Below are 17,946 nucleotides of genomic sequence, written 5' to 3' on the forward strand. Positions count from 1 at the left end.
TAATGCTGGCCCCGTAAAGAGAGCTTGGAAGTGTTCCTTCCTCTTGAATTTTCTGAAATAGTTTGAGGAGTATGGGTGTTAGTTATTCTTTGAATGTTTGGCAAAACTCCCCTATGAAGCCATCCAGACCAGGGCTTTTATTTGCTGGGAGTTTTTTCTTTTTCTTTTTTCTTATTTTTTATTACTGCTTCTATTTCATCAGCTGTTATTGGCCTATTCAGATTTTCTGATTCCTCCTGATTCAGTTTTGGCAGATTGTATTTTTCTAGGAATTTGTCCATTTCATTCACATTGTCCACCTTATTGGCAAATAGTATTTTCTTAGACTACTTTGTATTTCCGTGGTGTCACTGGATACTTCTCCACTTTTGTTTCTGATTTAATTTATTTGAGTCCTCTGTCTTTGTTTCTTGATGAGTCTGGCTAACGGTTTATCAATCTTGATTATCTTTTCAAAGAACCAGCTCCTGGTTTCATTGATTTTTTTGTATTTTCTTTTTCGGTCTCTATGTCATTTATTTCTGCTCTAATCTATATTATTTCCTCCCTTCTACTTACTCTGGGCTTTTCTTGTTGTTCTCTTTCTAATTCTTTAAATTGTAGGGTTAAATAGTTTATTACTAATTTTTCTTGTTTTTTTGTTTGTTTTTGAGGTAGGACTGTAGTGCTATCAACTTCCCTCTCAGGGCTGTTTTTGCTGTGTCCCAGAGATTTTGGGTTGTTGTGTGTTCATTTTCATTTGTTTCCAGGAAGTTTTTGATTTCTTTCTTAATCTCATTGTAACTCATTCATTGTTTAATAACATGTTATTTAGCTGCTAAGTGTGTGAATGTTTGGGGGTGTTTTTACTATAGTTGATTTCTAATTTCATTCCACTGTGACCTGAGAAGATGCCTTATATGATTTCAATCTTCCTGAACTTGTAGAGACTTGTTTTGTGTCCTAATGTGTGGTCTACCTTTGTGAATGATCAAATGCACTTGAGAGGAATGTATATTCTGCAGCTTTGGGGTGAAATGTTCTATAAATGTCAATTAAATCCATCGGATCCAGTGTGTCCTCTAGAGTCACTGTTTCCTTAATTCTTTGTCTGGACGATCTATCCGCTGAAGTCAGCGGGGTGTTAAAGTCCCCTACAATGACTGTATTATTGTCAATCTCTCCCTTAAAGTCCTCTAGTTTTTTGTTTGTTTTGTTTTTTTTTGTTTGTTTTGTTTTTTATATTTAGGTGCTCCTATATTGGGTGCATATATGTTTACCAGGGTTATATCCTCTTGTTGGACTGATCCCTTTGGTATTATGTAGTAACCTTTGCTGCTTCTTGTGATGGCCACCCTTTTGAATTCTATTTTGTCAGATGTGAGTATTGATACCCCAGCTTTTTTGTTTGTTTGTTTCCATTTGCATGGAAAATTTTTTCCCATCCTTTTACTCTCATCCTACATGAGTCTTTTGTCCTGAGGTGGGTCTCTTGTAGACAGCACATAGTTAGGTCATGTTTTTTTTAATCAATTCAGCTACCCTATGTCTTTTGATTGGAGGATTTAATCTATTTACATTTAAGATTATTATTGATAGGTACTTATTTATTGCCATTTTAATTCTGTATTTCTATGTTTCTCTATTTCTTCTTCTTGTTATAGCAGTCCTTTCAGTATTTTTGCAGTGCTGGTTTGGTGGTGATAAACTTCTTTATCCTTTTTTTTTTTTTTTTTTTTTTAAATCTGGGAATCTCTTTATTTCACTATATATTTTTGAATGACAGTCTTTCTGGATACAGTAATCTTGGTCTCAGGTCCTTGTTTTCCATTACCTTGAGTACTTCATGCCATTCCCTTCTGGCCTATAGAGTTTCTGATGAGAAATCAGCTGACAGCCTTATGGGAGCTCCTTTGTAGGTAACAAATTTGCTTTTCCCATGCTGCCTTTAAGATTCTTTCCTTTGTCTTAATTTTTTTTCGCATTTTAACTATGATGTGTCTGGTTGTGGGCCTGTTTGGGTTCTTCTTACTTGGGACTCTCTGTGCCTCCTGAACTTGTGTGATTTTTCCCTTCATCAGGTTAGGGAAGTTTTCTACATTACTTTTTCAAACACATTCTTTATCCCTTGCTCAGTTTCTTCCCCTTCTGGCACACGTATTATGCAAATATTGTTACATTTCATGTTGTCCCACAGCTCCCTTAAGCTGTCCCACTGCTTTTATATTGTTTTTTCTTTTTGGTTCTCTGACTGAGTGAATTTTTCTACCCTGTCTTCTAATTCACTGATCTGATCCTCAGCTTCCCCTAATCTGCTTTGTATTCCTTCCAATGTGTTCCTTATTAGTGCTATTCATTCTTTATTTCCGACTCTTCTTTTTTCATAGTTGCTATATCTTTTCTCATGCTATTGAACATCTTTACAATCATCATTCTGAACTCTATCAGATAAATTTCATTTCTCCATTTATCTCTTCTTCTGGAGAACTGTCTTTGTCTTTCATTTGGGGTTTGTTTTTCTGTCTCCCCATTTTGGCTGCCTATTTGGGTTTGTGACTACGTATTACATAGTTCTACTGTGCCTCTCAATCTCTAGTGAACGACATTGTCTAACGCTGTTTCTGACTAATTAGATCAGCAAAAACTCAAAGCCTCCAGAGACCACCTCTGCCTGCAGACTGACTGGATTCAGTCTTGAGTAGCCCTCAGGCAGCTGTCCACAGGTGGGTGAGAGTTTTTCCAACAGGATGGGGCAATTGCTCCTGCCTGGAGGCTAGTTGTTATTCTCAGTTTCTTAATGGGCCTCAGAAACTGGACACCATGGGGCAAGGTGTTTTCCAAGAGGGTGGGTCAACTATCTCCCCCTCCAGGTAAAAACTGCCTGGATAGCAAAGGCCTGCCTGAGAAAGATGACCTCTGCGGCATGAGGGAATGACTCAGCCCAGGAAACCGGGGTGTCTGCCTTCTGAGCTCTAACCCCAGAGCCCCCAACCCTGGCTTCTGCTCACACAGCTCCAGTCCACTCTGCGCTCCCTTTGCCAGAGCCCAAGGTGAGTGGCTGAACATGCAATTTTGTGCATTGGCCCTTTAAGAGGGTGCCTGCATTTCCAGCCATCTCTCCCTGGCAGACAGCAACCCTGCTGCTTTTCACAGCCAGATGTTAAGTGGGCACCTTTCTCAGTTCTGGTGCTCTCTGCTGGGGGCCCCAGCTTGGGGATTAGACCGGAGATCTCAGTGGCAACCCCCTCCCCCACAGCTTAGATATCTCTCCAGACCTTCAGCTGCTGTCTGTGGCCAGCCCTTTCATACTTGCACCCTTCCTACCAGTCTCTATTCGATGCTCCTTTACGTCCATGATTCCTCAGGGCAAAATTCTAGATGTTGAACCCCAAATGGTCAATGGTCCACATATTTAAAATATTGAAAATGCCCTGGCCCATGGCCACCCTCAGTGTGCTTGTGAGATGCTGTGAGCTGAAAAGCGTGCCTTCCTGCACGCTTCAAGCCACAGCCTCACCAGGAACAATGACAGGGTTATGGTCAGGATTCCAGAAAAGGCATCTGACATACCACTTACACAAGAGCACCACGTCCTTCACCCACTGTCCTTTCCTACAATAGCCTCCTTCATCCAACTCCAGAGGCACCAGTCACCTCTAAGTAGGGTCTGACTGTGTTGGTTACCATTCAAACACTTGGACAGTAAGGCTGACTGTAGAAGCTGGACTCGGATCCGTGGTCCTAGGGGTGGGGAAAAGGATTGGACTCTGGAGGGGCACACAGGAAGCTGAAGACTTTCCATATCTTGATTTGGTGGTGGTTACGTGACTATGTATCAAAACTTACAGAACAGGACATTTAAAGGGGTGAATTGTGCTGTATACAAATTACACCTCAATAAATCTGACTTAAAAACAAACAATCCCGCAAGAAGGACCTCTGCGTGATATGATGTGGCGCCTGGGACTGGTCACCAGCCCACCTGCTGCCCTTCCATCTCGAGCTCACTCCACATCCACGTTAAGCATTAACTCAACACTCTCTATACTCGCAAGTTCAACCACAGCCTGTGTGCGTGCACCGCTCCAGCCAGGGCCACCACCCCAGCCAGGGCCACCACCCCAGCCAGGGCCACCACCAACCGGCCCTCTCCAGATAGAACAGTGTTCAGACTGAGGCCCCGCATCGTCCTCTACTTCTTTGATCTGCCTTCTCCCCGTTGGGAGACCTGCCTGGACCACCAGGAACTAGGTATTTTCCCTCCTGCCTCCACCTCAAAGGCTCCCAACTCTGGCCCATGCTGCTTGTCAAAACCACTGATGCACTTCCCAGGAGGTTCTGTGTCACTGGGCAAGTGTGGGAAGAAACTGGGGTTGTGATTTGCTTTTTTTAAAGGACCCCAGTCTCAAAAATGAGAGAGGGAAGTGTGATCACAGACCCTACAGACATTAAAGGATAATAAAGAAATATTAGGAACAACTTTATGCCAACAAGTTTGATAACTTAGATGAAATGGACAGATTCCTCGAAGCACACAAATCACGAGGACTGACTCAAGGAGACAGTACATCTTAGCAGCCCTACGTCAAGAAAAGGAATTCGTAAGTAAAAGCCTCCCCATAAAAAACCCCACATGCTTCACTGGTGAATTCTAGCAAACATTTAAGGAAGAAACAACACCAGACCTACACAAGCTCTTCTTTTAAAATATAAATGGAGAGGGAACCCTTCCTAAATCATTGTGGGGGGCCACATTACCCTGATACCAAAAGCAGACAGAAATATCACAAGGAAAGAATTCAAGCCTGGCCAGGGAGCTCAGCTGGTTAGAGCTTTGCACCGATACACCAAGGCTGTGGGTTCAATGGACAGTCAGAACACACCAGAATCGACCAATGAATGCACGAATAAGTGGAACAATACATCAATGTGTGTGTCTCTGTCTCACTGTCACTCTCTCTCTCTCTCCTAAGTGTGGTTGTGCCAGGAACACAAGGTTGTTTAGCATTCAAAAGTCAATTAATGTAATTCATTGTATTTATGAAAAAGAAAAACCGTACGAACATCTCAATAGATAAACAAAAAACATATGACAAGATTCAATATCCACTAATAAAAAAAACTTTCAGCAAACCAGAAAACGCCCTTCACCCCATCAAAGGCATCTGTATAAAACATTCATCTAACATCATATTTAATAAAAAAAAAAAAAAAATTAGGTTTTTTCTTCCTAAGGCCAGAAACAGGTAAGAATGTAGACTTCTGCCCTAACCGGTTTGGCTCAGTGGATAGAGCGTCGGCCTGTGGACTGAGGGGTCCTGGGTTCGATTCCGGTCAAGGGCATGTACCTTGGTTGTGGGCACATCCCCAGCGGGAGATGTGCAGGAGGCAGCTGATCGATGTTTCTCTATCATCGATGTTTCTAACTCTCTATCCCTCTCCCTTCCTCTCTGTAAAAAATCAATAAAACATATTTTTAAAAAATTTTAAAACAAAGAATGTCGACTTCTACCACTTCTGTTAAACAGTGTATGGAAAATCCTGGACAATGAGATAAAAGAATAAAAAGAAATAAAAAGCAATGAAATTGGAAAGAAATTAGTAAAATCGTCCCTATTCATAACTGTCTCACACGAATAAGTGCATTTAGAAAGATCACATAAGCAAACAATATTTAAAGTCAATTATATTTCTATACAGTAGCAATACAACTTGGAAAATAAACATGTTTTATATCCATTTATAATAACTCAAGACATAAGATACTTATGAATAAATGTGATAGAATGTGTGAGACTGTACGCTGCCCACTACAAACCACCAGGAGGAGTGAAGGGAGAACACAGGCAGCGAGCCAGCCCCTGCTCATCGCTGAGATGTTGTTAGAAGCCAATGTTCTCCAGACGGAGCCGAGGCACTGATGCCACGCCAGGCAGAACCCAGCAGGCTTTCCTGTGGAACCTGACCAGCTGACTTTACATTTATATGGAAATGCAAAGGACCCAGAACAGACAGAATAACCGAAAACAAAGCAGAGCTGCCAGGCTCACACTTCCTGACTCCAAGTTATTATAAAGCAACGTCCTGGAGAAGGCGTGGTTTGGGGGCTGCCGGGGGAATGAGCCATGTGGACCAGAATCGAGTCCAGAAACAAAGCCACCAGACACACTCCATTACTTTCCAAACATGCCAAGAGGGGTCAATGGGAAAGGATGGTTTCCTTCATAACAGTGCTGGGACAGCTGGGTCACCTTATGCAAACACGAACCTAATCCTTAGCTCGGTCCAGGCACACAGTAACTCAAAATGCCTATTAGATCTAAATATAAAAGCAAACATTTTCAGAAGGAAACATAGGAAACAATCTTTATGACTACGGGTTAGGCAAGGATTTCTTAAAGAGGGCACAAAAAGCACAATCTACTAAAAACAATTGATAAAACTGGATTCAGTCAGAATGAATTTGTCCTTAAAAGATAGCATTAATAAAATAAAAAGCCATGCCAGAGGCTCAGAGAAAATATCTGCCATAAAAACACCTGGCAAAAGATTGAATTCAGAACATGTGAACACTTACAGATCAAATGTAAGAAGACAGCCCAATTCAAAAGACAGTGGAAGATTTGATCAGATACTTAAAAGAATATATACAAATAGCTAATAAACACAAGAAAACATACTCAACTGGACCCAATGATACAGCACTACAACACATCCACTAGAATAGCTAAAATTAAAGACTGACGACAGCAAGTGCTGGCAAGGAGGCGAACAACTGTACTCACACATGAGCAGTGAGGGTGAAAATGATACATCCTCTTTGGAAAGCAGTCTGCAGCTTCTTATGCTTAAATACTCAGTTCCCACGCCACCCGCTCCTGGGAAGGTGCTCGGGGAAAGGAAACGCATGTGCACACTAAGCTTTGCACACAAGTGCACAGATCATTTTTTATTGTGATGAGAAGCACATAAGAGTTACCATTTCAACCATTTAAAAGTGCAATCAGTGACACAGTACATTCACAATGTTACGCAACATCACCACTATCTATTTCTAGAACATTTTATCATCTCGAAAGGAAACCCTGTGCATATTAAGCAGCCTCCCAATTTTCCCTCCTTCAAACCCTGACAGCCTGCTTTCTGACTCTATAATTTGCCTATTCTGGACATTTCATATACATTAAATCATAACTATGTGTTCTTGTATGTGTTTTCACTTGGCACGTTTCAGGGGCCATGGGCTGTGGCCTGTGCCAGTGCCCCTTCCTATGTGGCCAAGTAGTGTCCCTCTGTCTGACGGACCACACTGGGTTACCAGTCGCCCAGGGATGGACATGAGGGCAGTTGCTCACGTCCTTGCCAGCTTCTGGCTGTTGTTAATGGTGCTGCTATGACTGGTTGTGCAAAGTGTTTATCTCAATATCTGTTTTCAGTTCTTTTGCATAGATGCCCACGAGTGGGATTGCTGGGGCACATGGGGACTCCATGCTGACCTGCTTGAGGAATCTCTCAACTGTTTTCCAAAGTAGCTGTGCCATTTTATGTTCACACCAGCAATGCAGGAGGGTTCCACTTCTCCATGCGTTCACCAATATTTATTTCCATTTTTTAAAAATAAGTCATTCTGGGAAGTGGGAAGTGGTTTCTCACTGTGGTTTTGAGTGCCATGTCCCTAGTGACTAACGATGTTAAGCATCTTCTCATGTGCTTACTCATTTAACTGGCTGTTTGTCCTGTGTTGGCTTGTAGCTCACAGCACTTACATTCAAAACAACAATGAACAGGGAGCAATCCAAACATCCACCAACAGGTGAATGAATCAAAAAGCCATCGCACACCCAGAAACGAAACAGGAGTCAGCAATAAAAAGACACGGGAGCCCTGGCCAGTTTGGCTCAGTGGCTAGTGTCAGCCTGTGGACTGAAGGTCCCGGGTTTGATTCCGATCAAGGGCACATGCCCGGGTTGCGGGCTCAATCCCCAGTAGGGGACGTGCAGGAGGCAGCCGATCCATGATTCTCTCTCACCATTGATGTTCCTCTCTCTCTCTCCCTCTCCCTTCCTCTCTGAAATCAATAAAAAAAAGAAAAAAAAGAAAAAAGAAATACAGTTTATTGACAAGGTATACTCAGCAACAGGGAAGTCTCAGGAACATCGTGGGAGTGAAAGAAGCTGGACACAGGAAACTCTTGAACAAATCTCATCTACAATAACCTAATCTCAGCAGATGAGTGATTGCCTGGGGCAGGTGAGTACACAGAGGGAAGAGGGAATTTGGGGAGGGCTCCCAGAACAAGCAATCTGTCTCCAGGGCTCAACACTGGTGCAACAGAACTGACATGGCCTGGTTGGAGTTTATCCACCCGCCTCTAGTGGCAGGTGCATAACTGTATGCCTTAGTCAACACTCACTGAACAGTGTGCTAAAATAAGTACCTTTATTGTATGCAAATCATACCTCAATAGAAGTGGTTAATGAGACATTGTTTCTACAGATCAGCATCACAGTCTAATGGGAACCCAGAGTGAGGCCCATGCCCTGCCTCGCCCTTCCTGTTGCCCAAGAGATGCACCCAGAGGGCGGGGTGCTTAGCCCCAGGCTCTTAACCCCCTGGTGCACTTGAACCCCCGGCTGGGCTGGGAGCTCCGGATTCAGACGGGGCAGGGCGCTGGGTGGAGCCGAGAACCTGTTCCTCCTGCGGTTCTGAGGCCTAGGTGCCCCCGGCAGGGACCACGCCCTGAAGCGCTCACTCTCTCCTCGTGTTCAGTGGGTATGGAAGGCAGTCTGAGTTGTAGATAAAGCCCTGGCCCTTGCTGGGGGCTGGAGCCTCACTGCAGGAAATGACAGGCTAATTCAGAAGGGGATGTTCACAGCCCCACAGGCAGCAGGACAAGCACAGGTAAGGCCTCACTTCAGCCCGCTTCCCAACCCCTCCCCCAGCGGGCCTGGCCCCCTCCTGCCCCACGGGGCTGTGCTCTCCTTTGGGAGGGTACCCGCCCCTGCCCAGAGGCCTGGCACATGGGGTCCAGGACTCCTGGGCCCACCGCCCCTGAGCGCCCACCACGTGCTCAGGGCGCCGCCATTCTGAGCTCCCATAACCATTCTCAGCCACCCTGGCCCCGCCCCTGCCTCCAGACCCCAGGGCCAAGCACAAGCACCCTGACACCACAGGCCAATCAGTTTGCAGGGGACAGCAGGCCTGACCCAGAAACCCCTCCCATCTGCCTATTCATTTCCTAGGACGGGAGGACCCTGGCCGGGGCCCTCCTTCCCACCACCTTCTTCCCTTGCCCATCAGGTCCTCCCCCATCATATACTCTTGGTCCACCTCCCCCACCCCCCAAACCACTCCTCAGGTCCCCAGTGACCTCCATGCACAGGTCCGCCAATTCTCAGTCCTCACCTCACTGGGCCCCCGGCCCGGCAGTCCTTCCTCCCCAAGCACCTTCCACGGTGCTCCGCCCTCACACATGCCCCTGGCTTTCTCCTGCTCCCTGGCCATGCCTTCCTGGTCCATCAGCCTGGGACCTCTTTTCCTCCTCGACTCACCCACCTCCCTGGCGTAAAAACATCCGCTCTGTGCGGGCATCACCGGGCCCAGACCGCTTTTAGCCCACACTGCCTCCTCCTGGGGGGCGATGGAGCTTACCAGGCACTGCCTGGAGAGCTGGCCATCCTTTCGAATTCTGTGTCTCGGGGGATGTCTGAGCCAGGAGTCTCAGGGTCACCTGTTCCTCTACTGCTCCAGCCACCGGGGGCTCCGTTTCCATGACACCCAGAATCTGGCCAGACCCCCCACCGAGTGGCCACGGCGCCCTCTGGCCCTGCCCACGTGTGCTCGGACGGTCGCCTGCCCCTCGCTCCCCGTCACTCTGCCCCTCTCCTACACCACCGGCTCAGGGAGGCCCAGGCCACCTGATTTCAAATCCCAAACACCCCAACTCGTGGCTCCCCTGAGGGTCGGGACCCCACACTTTCTCCCTCCAGACACTAAGGCTCCACGGATGACGCGATCTAATACATTTCTCTCTGTAGTCGTCCGTCTCCTCAACTTGACCGTGAGCTCCCACAGGGCAGCCCTTCTGTCTCTTGGTTTCTCGCTGTAATTGGTGCGCAGTGAACATGTACAGGGAAGCAGGGAGGCTCCATGCAGGGCACTAATCTGTGAGGAGAGAGGCCTTACACCCCACTCCTTCACCTCTAGAAAAATGGGTGATGGGGCATCACCTACAGGGTCAGAGACCCGCCGGTTCCCTGGCTGCCTGGGTGGCACAGCTCTGCTGCGACCGGACCTCAAAGCCCCTCAAAGAGCTGGGAAGCAGGGCCGAGTCGGAGGTGGACGGGAGCAGGGTGTGCGCCCGCACGTTCTCCAGCCGGCGGCTCAAGGCCACACACACCACCCCAGGCTCGGGGTCGAGCCCGCGGTGCCCTCCCCAGGCCACAGAAAACAGTGGTCAACACAACAATGAAAACTCCCACACGGAGGAGAGGACAGAGGGCCCAGAAGTCCTGCCAAAAATCTAAAGGCACGTCCAGCACCACCCAGAGGCCAGATCAAAGCACACTGTGTGCTGCTGGGAAAAGCAACTCACACTTCTTGCACCAGGACAGGAAAACAGAAAATCAAAAACTAGACTCCAGGCAACTTTTACTTTGCGGACTTACCATTTTCATGCCTTTTCTGCTAGTGTAGGTTAAGGTTCCGCACACACTCTCTGCTCAATGACAGGGGCAGCAGGCTGCCCCGGGCCGTGGAAGCGTGGAGGCTCCTGCCCGCCTTGGCTTTCACTGCTGCAGGGGAAAGGGTTTCTCCCCTAGAACTAGGGCTGCGGGGTCTGAGCGGAGGCCTCTCACCCACGGCCCGGGGCCCGGGGCCCGGACAGCAGACTGCCCCTGCTCACCCTCCGTTGCTGGGTGACACGTTGCTGCTGAACGTTCAGGGTTAGGGTCTTGGCGACCTGCCGAGGGCAGGGTGTCTGTGAAGCTGTGTTTCAGGGCTTACGGAGTATCAGTCACAGGGCTGGTGGCTCCTGCCTCACCGAGTGCTCAGGGAGGCCGCATCACCGCACTAAGCTGTGTAGCAAGAGGGGTTTCTACAGTCCAATGCCATTTAAAACAATTTAAATTCAGATACGGAAACCTAGAATGTTTAAAATAGGTATTATATTACCCTTCTTAAAATTTAATTTTAAAATTACAAAAATAATTCCATTTATAAGAAACAAACAAACAGAAGTGTATATAAGGGAAAAGGTATGGGTTTCTCCCCTTTCCCCCTCCACTCCCTGCCCCTCCCCCAATACACATGCACACCCCCCACACCCTTCCCTCCCACCCGTGTCTAACTGCGGACACCTTTGCTCTGAGCTGTGTCCCTAGAGCAGGGGTGGGCAAACTTTTTGACTCGAGGGCCACAATGGGTTCTTAAACTGGAACAAAAGCACGGATGGAGTGTTTGTGTGAACTAATATAAATTCATAAATTCAAAGTAAACATCATTACATAAAAGGGTACGTCTTTTGTTTTGTTTTGTTTCATTCATTTCAAACGGGGGGATCTGGCCCACGGGCAGTAGTTTGCCCCCGGCTGCCCTAGAGGCTGGAGCAGCGCCCACCCCCTCGGCAGCGGGCACTCCTTAATTATCTATTCCATTAAGCATGTGACCTTCCAGACCAGTTTCTATACTAAGGACCACCACACACAAACACAGGATCACTTTATGCGTGTGACACTAAGGGGGGCGCCTGCACTTCTTTTAAAGTAAACCTCTGAACTCTTTCCTGAAGTGAAGGGCCCTATGGCATGTTTCTGGGAGGAAAATGGGATTATTTTTAACGTTTTATTATGGAGAATTTTACAAATACACAGAAGTGGACAGAACAGCATAACAAATCCTCAGGCACCCTCACCTAGACCCAACAGCCGTCCATACGTGGATGGATCCCAAACAAAATGTCATTTCCTCTGCAAACACTGCAGTACCTACGGCGAAAAGGTGAAGATCTTTTTAACATAACCACCGTGCTGTTATTAAGGAAGATGAGTGCCCTTTGAAATCATCATTTGCCCATCAGATGTCCAACTCCCTCATAATGACCATAATTTTTGAAAGGAGTGATTCCGGGTCAGTCACTGGTCTGACCGCATTTCAGTCAAAGCTGCGACCCTGGCGTGCGGCTAGGAGTGATCCAGGAGAGGGCTGGGCTCCTGGTCCCACGGAGGCCTTGACTGGCTGCCGAGTCCCGCCCGGCTCTGCGCAAGGCCCACAGCAGCAGGCTGGACGCGCTCTGAGTCCTGCCATCTCCAGTGCAGGGCAATAGCCCGACCTGCCTGCTCTTGCCCTGGACTCGCCTCAAGGCAGCCAGAATGAGCCAGGGAGAGAGGACCTCCCATGCCTCTGTCACTCTTGGGCCACTTTCCTTCGTACCTTCTATCCTCCCGTCTGGAACGGAGAAAGGTCGAGGGAGAAACAGCGTCCCCAGCAGAGAATTTCAAGGACCAAAGCTCTCTCTCAGGGACAACCTTGACAGTCACCCGATGGTGAACTCACACAACCAGCCACCACCCTGCTCGCCTGGGCAGGGAACAGGCCACCATGTTGCTCCAAGAAACACCGGGGGCAGAGCAGGGGGGCCACTGCCTGCCACCTCACCTTCCTAGGAATTCTTTTAACCAAGAAATTCTTAGCATGAAGGGGAAAGCCGCTGTGAATTATGAACACCCAGGAAGCTAATTCACTTGTACAGCTGCAGGGCCCAATCCAGGGACACAGGGGACGCCCCAGACATAGGTCCCGGGAGCTCTGGCCCCAGGCTCCCCACACAAGACATCAAGGTTCCGGTCAGGAGGCACCTCTGCAGCCCTCTCCAGCCACGCTCCCAGTCCCGCCCACCCCTCCCGTCACCAGAAATGGGACACAGCGGGAGGGGCGGGGGCCTGGGCCTGTCCCCGGGGTGTAGGGGAGGTGGACTCCCTCCAGAAGCAGAGAGAGCCGTTGATCTCCGAGATGCATTATTGATATTGCTGTGTGCTGGCACCGGGAGCGCCCTCCCCTCGGAGCCGGCCGTCAGGGTGCACTCCCAGCGCTGGCCTGGGTCCCTGCCTGGGGTGGCGACAGCACTGGAGAGAAAATGGGCCTCAGGCTACCCTCACAGTGGGGGTCGGCTCTCTTCCCCCAGGCACACTGTGGGCTGGCCTTGCAGCCACACCTTAGCCAGGGCTCCTGGCCAGGACACCAGAGCCCCGTCCCCAGAGGAGAGGTCTCTGCAAGGTTCATCTTCCAACAGACAGAGTGCTGGGCAGGAGGCTGGGCAGAGGCACCCAGGGCACCATTCCAGAGGGCACAGAGGACGGTGCAAAGCCCATTACAGGGGCCAATCTCCCTCCCACAACAGCTCCAGGTGCTGCAACACCCGCCAGGGAGGGAGCCCCCGGGGAGGGGCCCAGCGGAGCGGCCTCAGTTTGGCCATTAGCTTTTATTTCTTGATTGGATTCACCTGCTGGGTGTGCTACAGCCACATCAGCCTAGCCCTAGGGACGTGACGCCCAGGGGGACAGTTCTCGCCCACAGAAATGCCCAGTGCGTCCCTCACGCCTGCCCTTTTCCTCCTGGCAGCACATGGAGCCGGGTCCCCAGAGCAGGCCGCTTTCTCCTTCTTCGCTCTGGCAGGCCATGCGCACAGCCACCAACAGTTCAAGTGACAATCGGGGCATTCTCTCTTCCCGAAGCTGGCCCCGCCGCTGCCTGGGTCGCCTATTTCTGGGGCACAGCAATCATCCCCAAATACCGGCTGGGCCCCGGGCCTGGGGCAGAACGAGGTGAGAGGTGACGCCAGCATGTCACTTCGCCCCCTGGGAATTTCCACTCAGTGGCACCCGGTGGCTTTGAGCAGACTCAGAGCAGGAGGGCGGCTGCTTGGCCAGAAGTGCGGTCGGGCCGCAGGGCCTGGGAGGTGCTCCGTGCCCAGGGAGGGTGACACCACCCGAGCAGAGCCCCTCCCTGTGGCACACACTCCAGACCGCAGGCCCCGCGTGCAACCACAGGCCTCCTTTCAGCGAACCCCCCACCGTGCTGCCAGGCACCCACCCCAACACCAAACCACTAAAGGCACAGGATGCCCGGACCCCCTCTCCTCCCACGTCTGCACTGCCCCCTGCCCCCCCCGACCCCCCCCCCGACTCAGCCCGCGGCGCTCGCCGGGCGGTGGCAACAGGTGCAGCGGCGGCGGCTGGGGTTCCGCCGGGCTGCTCTGGAATCGCTCAGCCCAAACCCACTAGGGCCGGGGAGCCCGGCTGCAGCGCTCCCCGCAGGGCCGACCGGCCGCGTGGCCGAGCGCGGAGGGGCAGCGGCCTCCGAGGCAGAAACAGCCGCGGCCCGGCCTCGCCCGGTGCCAGGAGCGCGCAGCCCCCAGCGTGTCCGCGCCCGCCCGCCGCCTGCGTCCCGGCAGGAGGGGACCGGGAGGGGAGGGGAGGGGCGTAGGGGGCCGGGCGGGGGGGGCGAGGGGGCCCGCCGCCCCGCGCACCTGCCCGGCCCAGCGCTCTGCCCGCCCCCTTACCTGGCGCGGTGGGTCCCGGCGGGGCGGCGGCGCGGGCGCAGGAATGGCGGCGGCGGCGGCGGAGGCGGGGCCGGGCGCCCAGGCCGGTGTGCAGGGCGGCGGGGATGTGCGGGAGCGCGGGCGGCGCGGGAGAGCGAGCCGGAGGGCGCGCAGGCTCCGCCCCTGCTCCCGCCTCCCCTTCCCCTCCTCCTCTCCTTCCTTCCTCCCCTCCCGCCTGGCTCACCCCTCCTCTCACCTCCCTTTCCCTCCCTCCCTGCACCTTCCTCCTCTCACCTCCCTTTCCCTCCCTCCCTGCACCTTCCTCCACTCCTCACCCCTCCTCTCACCCCTCTTTCCCTCCCTCCCTGCACCTTAACTCCCCCCCTCCCCCCCCCCGCCCCCCCCAGGCCCCTGCTGGGTCCAGCACTAATTCTGATGAAGTACCTACTTACCTCCTTACCCCTGCTAATGGACCAGCTTGTCCCTCTGGGAACCCAACCATACCCCACCCTTTCCAGCCCGCCCCCCACAATCCCTAAGGTTTGGACACCCCAGGCCTGGGAGGGCCCTGCTGGAACCTCCTGCACAGCATGAGCAAAGCATGTGGGCAGCCAGGACACTTTTGCGTTTGCTTCTAATCAGATCTGATGTGGGTAAGAGCATTTCAAACCAGCCCCCCCCCCCCGCCCCCCCAGCACTTTCTGAGGTGAGGACAGCAGGCGCCTTCTCCCATCTAGGTTTTTCCCAAGCCCTTCTGTACCCCTCTGCCAACTGTTTACAGGGCTCACCATCTTTACACCTGATGCGGAGGTTCCCGGTGACACGTGTGTACGAACCTGAACCCGTGGGTGTGAGGCCCTGCGTGCCTGCTTCCACCTGAGGGAGACGTGATGGACCTGGGGCCATGGCTGGCCCATGAGCAGGCCTCTGAGGGACACTGGCCTGAGGTCAGGGGTCATGCTTATCAGGCCCCGCCACTTTCCTGAAGACCACTGGCTGCTGGGAGGCGAGCGAGAGTTTTAAAATGAAGCCGTTCCCAGAGCCTCGGTTCTCTTCAGGAGCCCCTTGTCTGTCGGTGCGGGGCCACCACACCCCCTCTCAGCCCCAGAGCCGGGGCTAGGGCCTGAGGACCAGGGAGCCAACAGGCCAGCAAAAACCCCGGTGGTTAAGCTAGAGCACAGGGCGCAGACAGGGGCGGATGGAAACTCACCCCTCCCTCTGGGGCGGGGGTCCTGACCTGGAATCTGCTGCTCCCAAGGTGAACCCGGGAGACCCCCCCACGTAGGGTACTAGGCCTGGAGCCAAGCTTCCGAGGTAAGGAGAGCGTGGTCGTCTCCAGGCCGGCCACATGCCGGAGAGGAGAGGCCTGATGGCCTGAGAGTCCGCAGCGCCCGTGCAGGAAGTGGGAGTGCTGTTCTTCCCAAGCTCCCGTCCAGCTAGAGGAGCCTATGATCCCTGTCCCCACCCCATTTGGGTTAAACGTAATGGGAAGGAATTAGGGCAGAGCAGTTCTAAATGCATCCCATTCCCCAGAGAGGGACCCACTCTTACGATCGATAAAGGCAAGCATTGCAGGAGTGGGGCGGGGCGCTCCCCTGTGTCCTTCCCTGGTGGGACACGTCTAGAACACGGTGCCCTTGCTTGGTGTGTAAGGACAGCCACCAGCAGGCCGTGGGAGTGTCATTGGCACACCCGGAGCCTTCACCGGAGACGGATGTGCGAGCACGGGGTGGTGGAATCCAAGCATCTGCAAGTCTGTCCTGGGAGAAGGGCTACCCTGAGAGTTGGGAAGGGCAGAAGGAGGATGGCTGCTGGAAGTTAGATGAGAGAGTTCGCCCACTGGGCGCGCTTCTGGCAGGTCTGTCTGCCAGAGGATCCTGCCGTCCCTAGAGAAGTCCTTCAGGGTCAGTGTCTAGACAGGTCTGGGGCTGCCCCGGGAGTGCTGCAGCAGGGGCTGGCGGCTGGGGCCGCTCCAGCTCTGGGACCAGGCCCTGCTTTTTCAAAACCCCGCCTGCGGCAGGCCCTGCACTCCCCACTCCCTCTGCAGAGAAGGCGACCTGGCGAGGAAGAGGCCTAGCTCCTTAGGGTTCCAGGCCTGGAGCCAAGCTTCCGGCTTCAGGGCCTCAGTCCCCACTCCCCAACCTCTCCTGGCCTGTGTCCTCGTTTGCGTAAGGGTACAGGAGAGACTTCTGAGAGGCCCTGCTTTCCTGTGGCCTCACCGGTCACACAAAGGGATCCAGTGTGTCTTTTCAGTCGTCACTGTTCTACACTCTACTATGGGACGTTTTAAACATGTGCATAGACTCCTCTCACCCCACGCAGGGGGCGGCGGCCTTGTGTCACCCACCCTCCACTCCCCCAGTAACGGTTTGAAACACATCAAAGCCCAGCAGGAACCAATTAACCTTCCAGCTTCCCCGGAAACGCTGCCTGCTGGGCACTTAAAGCGTCTCCGCACGTTTCCCCCCCCCCACCCCCCGCCCCCGGCAGGCGGGCACCCTGCACGTGCAGATGAGCACGGGGACTGCCTAGGTCCGTGGTCGGCAAGTTGCGGCTCGCGAGCCACATGCGGCTCTCTGGCCCCTTGAGTGTGGCTCTTCCACAAATACCACGTGCGGGCGCACATACAGTGCGATTGAAACTCTGTGGCCCATGCGCAGAAGTCGGTTTTCGGCCTGGGCGAGTCTATTTGAAGAAGTGGCCTTAGAAGAAGTGGGGGGTGTGGGTCGGTCGGGCGACCAGAGACGAGGCGCAGGCGGTCGCGGGATACGCAGCTTGGAGGAGGCGCGCGATTCATGCACGAGTTGAGTGAGCCAGTCGGTCTGCAGTCTCATGTGCAGTGGTTAGTGCTAGTCACGTCTGCAAATCGCGCACGGGTGACAAAAGTACCTACTCGAAGCATAAAGTTACCGTATTTTTCCAACCAGCTGCAAATCCTGCAGGTATTTTTGTCATCAATTCAAGAATTGTAATTCTTTCATGTTGGTGGCTTTATTATTATAAAGTGAAACATTTTTTTAGGTGCCCTGTTTGAGATGGCTACAAAGACGAAGCAAACTACCTATATAGTTTAAGTTTAAAAAATCTGGCTCTCAAAAGAAGTTTCAGTCGTTGTACTGTTGATATTTGGCTCTGTTGACTAATGAGTTTGCCGACCACTGGCCTAGGTGATGCTTAAATTCCTTGTGACAAGAAACACGGCGTGGCGGCTCAGACTGCACAGGCGACGCAGCTTCCGCTGTCGCCCCAGTGGACTGGGGGGGGGGGGGGGGGGGATGAGGGGAGCACACTGGTTTGGGCCTCTGCTCCTCCGTGGGCGGTGGAGCCTGTGGTGAGCGTGGAGCAGTTCTGGGGTGTCCACAGCAGGCATTTGAGCAAAGGGAGGGCGCTGGCATGTCTGCTTCACCTGCAGCACCTGGTGCAGCCCCAGC

The 17,946-nt window shown here is 52.1% G+C and overlaps 1 protein-coding gene across 11 annotated transcripts in view; it reads right to left on the reverse strand.

Moving 5' to 3' along the window:
- SEMA4D (semaphorin 4D) overlaps window positions 1-14,646 on the reverse strand; it is a 122,360-nt gene extending 107,714 nt beyond the window's left edge. For 4 of the 11 annotated variants that reach the window (XM_036302346.1, XM_036302348.1, XM_036302347.1 and 1 more), the window contains exon 1: window positions 14,537-14,646. The gene's annotated coding sequence lies outside the window, so the exon portion shown is untranslated. Of the gene's footprint in view, window positions 1-11,890; window positions 11,940-14,536 lie in introns of those variants that run through there. The other 7 variants (XM_036302354.1, XM_036302353.1, XM_036302352.1 and 4 more) reach the window with 3 other exon arrangements.
- Between the last annotated feature and the right edge of the window lie 3,300 nt (window positions 14,647-17,946).

This window comes from Myotis myotis, unplaced genomic scaffold (genome assembly GCF_014108235.1).
Source record: "Myotis myotis isolate mMyoMyo1 unplaced genomic scaffold, mMyoMyo1.p scaffold_m19_p_31, whole genome shotgun sequence".
NCBI classification, from domain to species: domain Eukaryota; kingdom Metazoa; phylum Chordata; class Mammalia; order Chiroptera; family Vespertilionidae; genus Myotis; species Myotis myotis.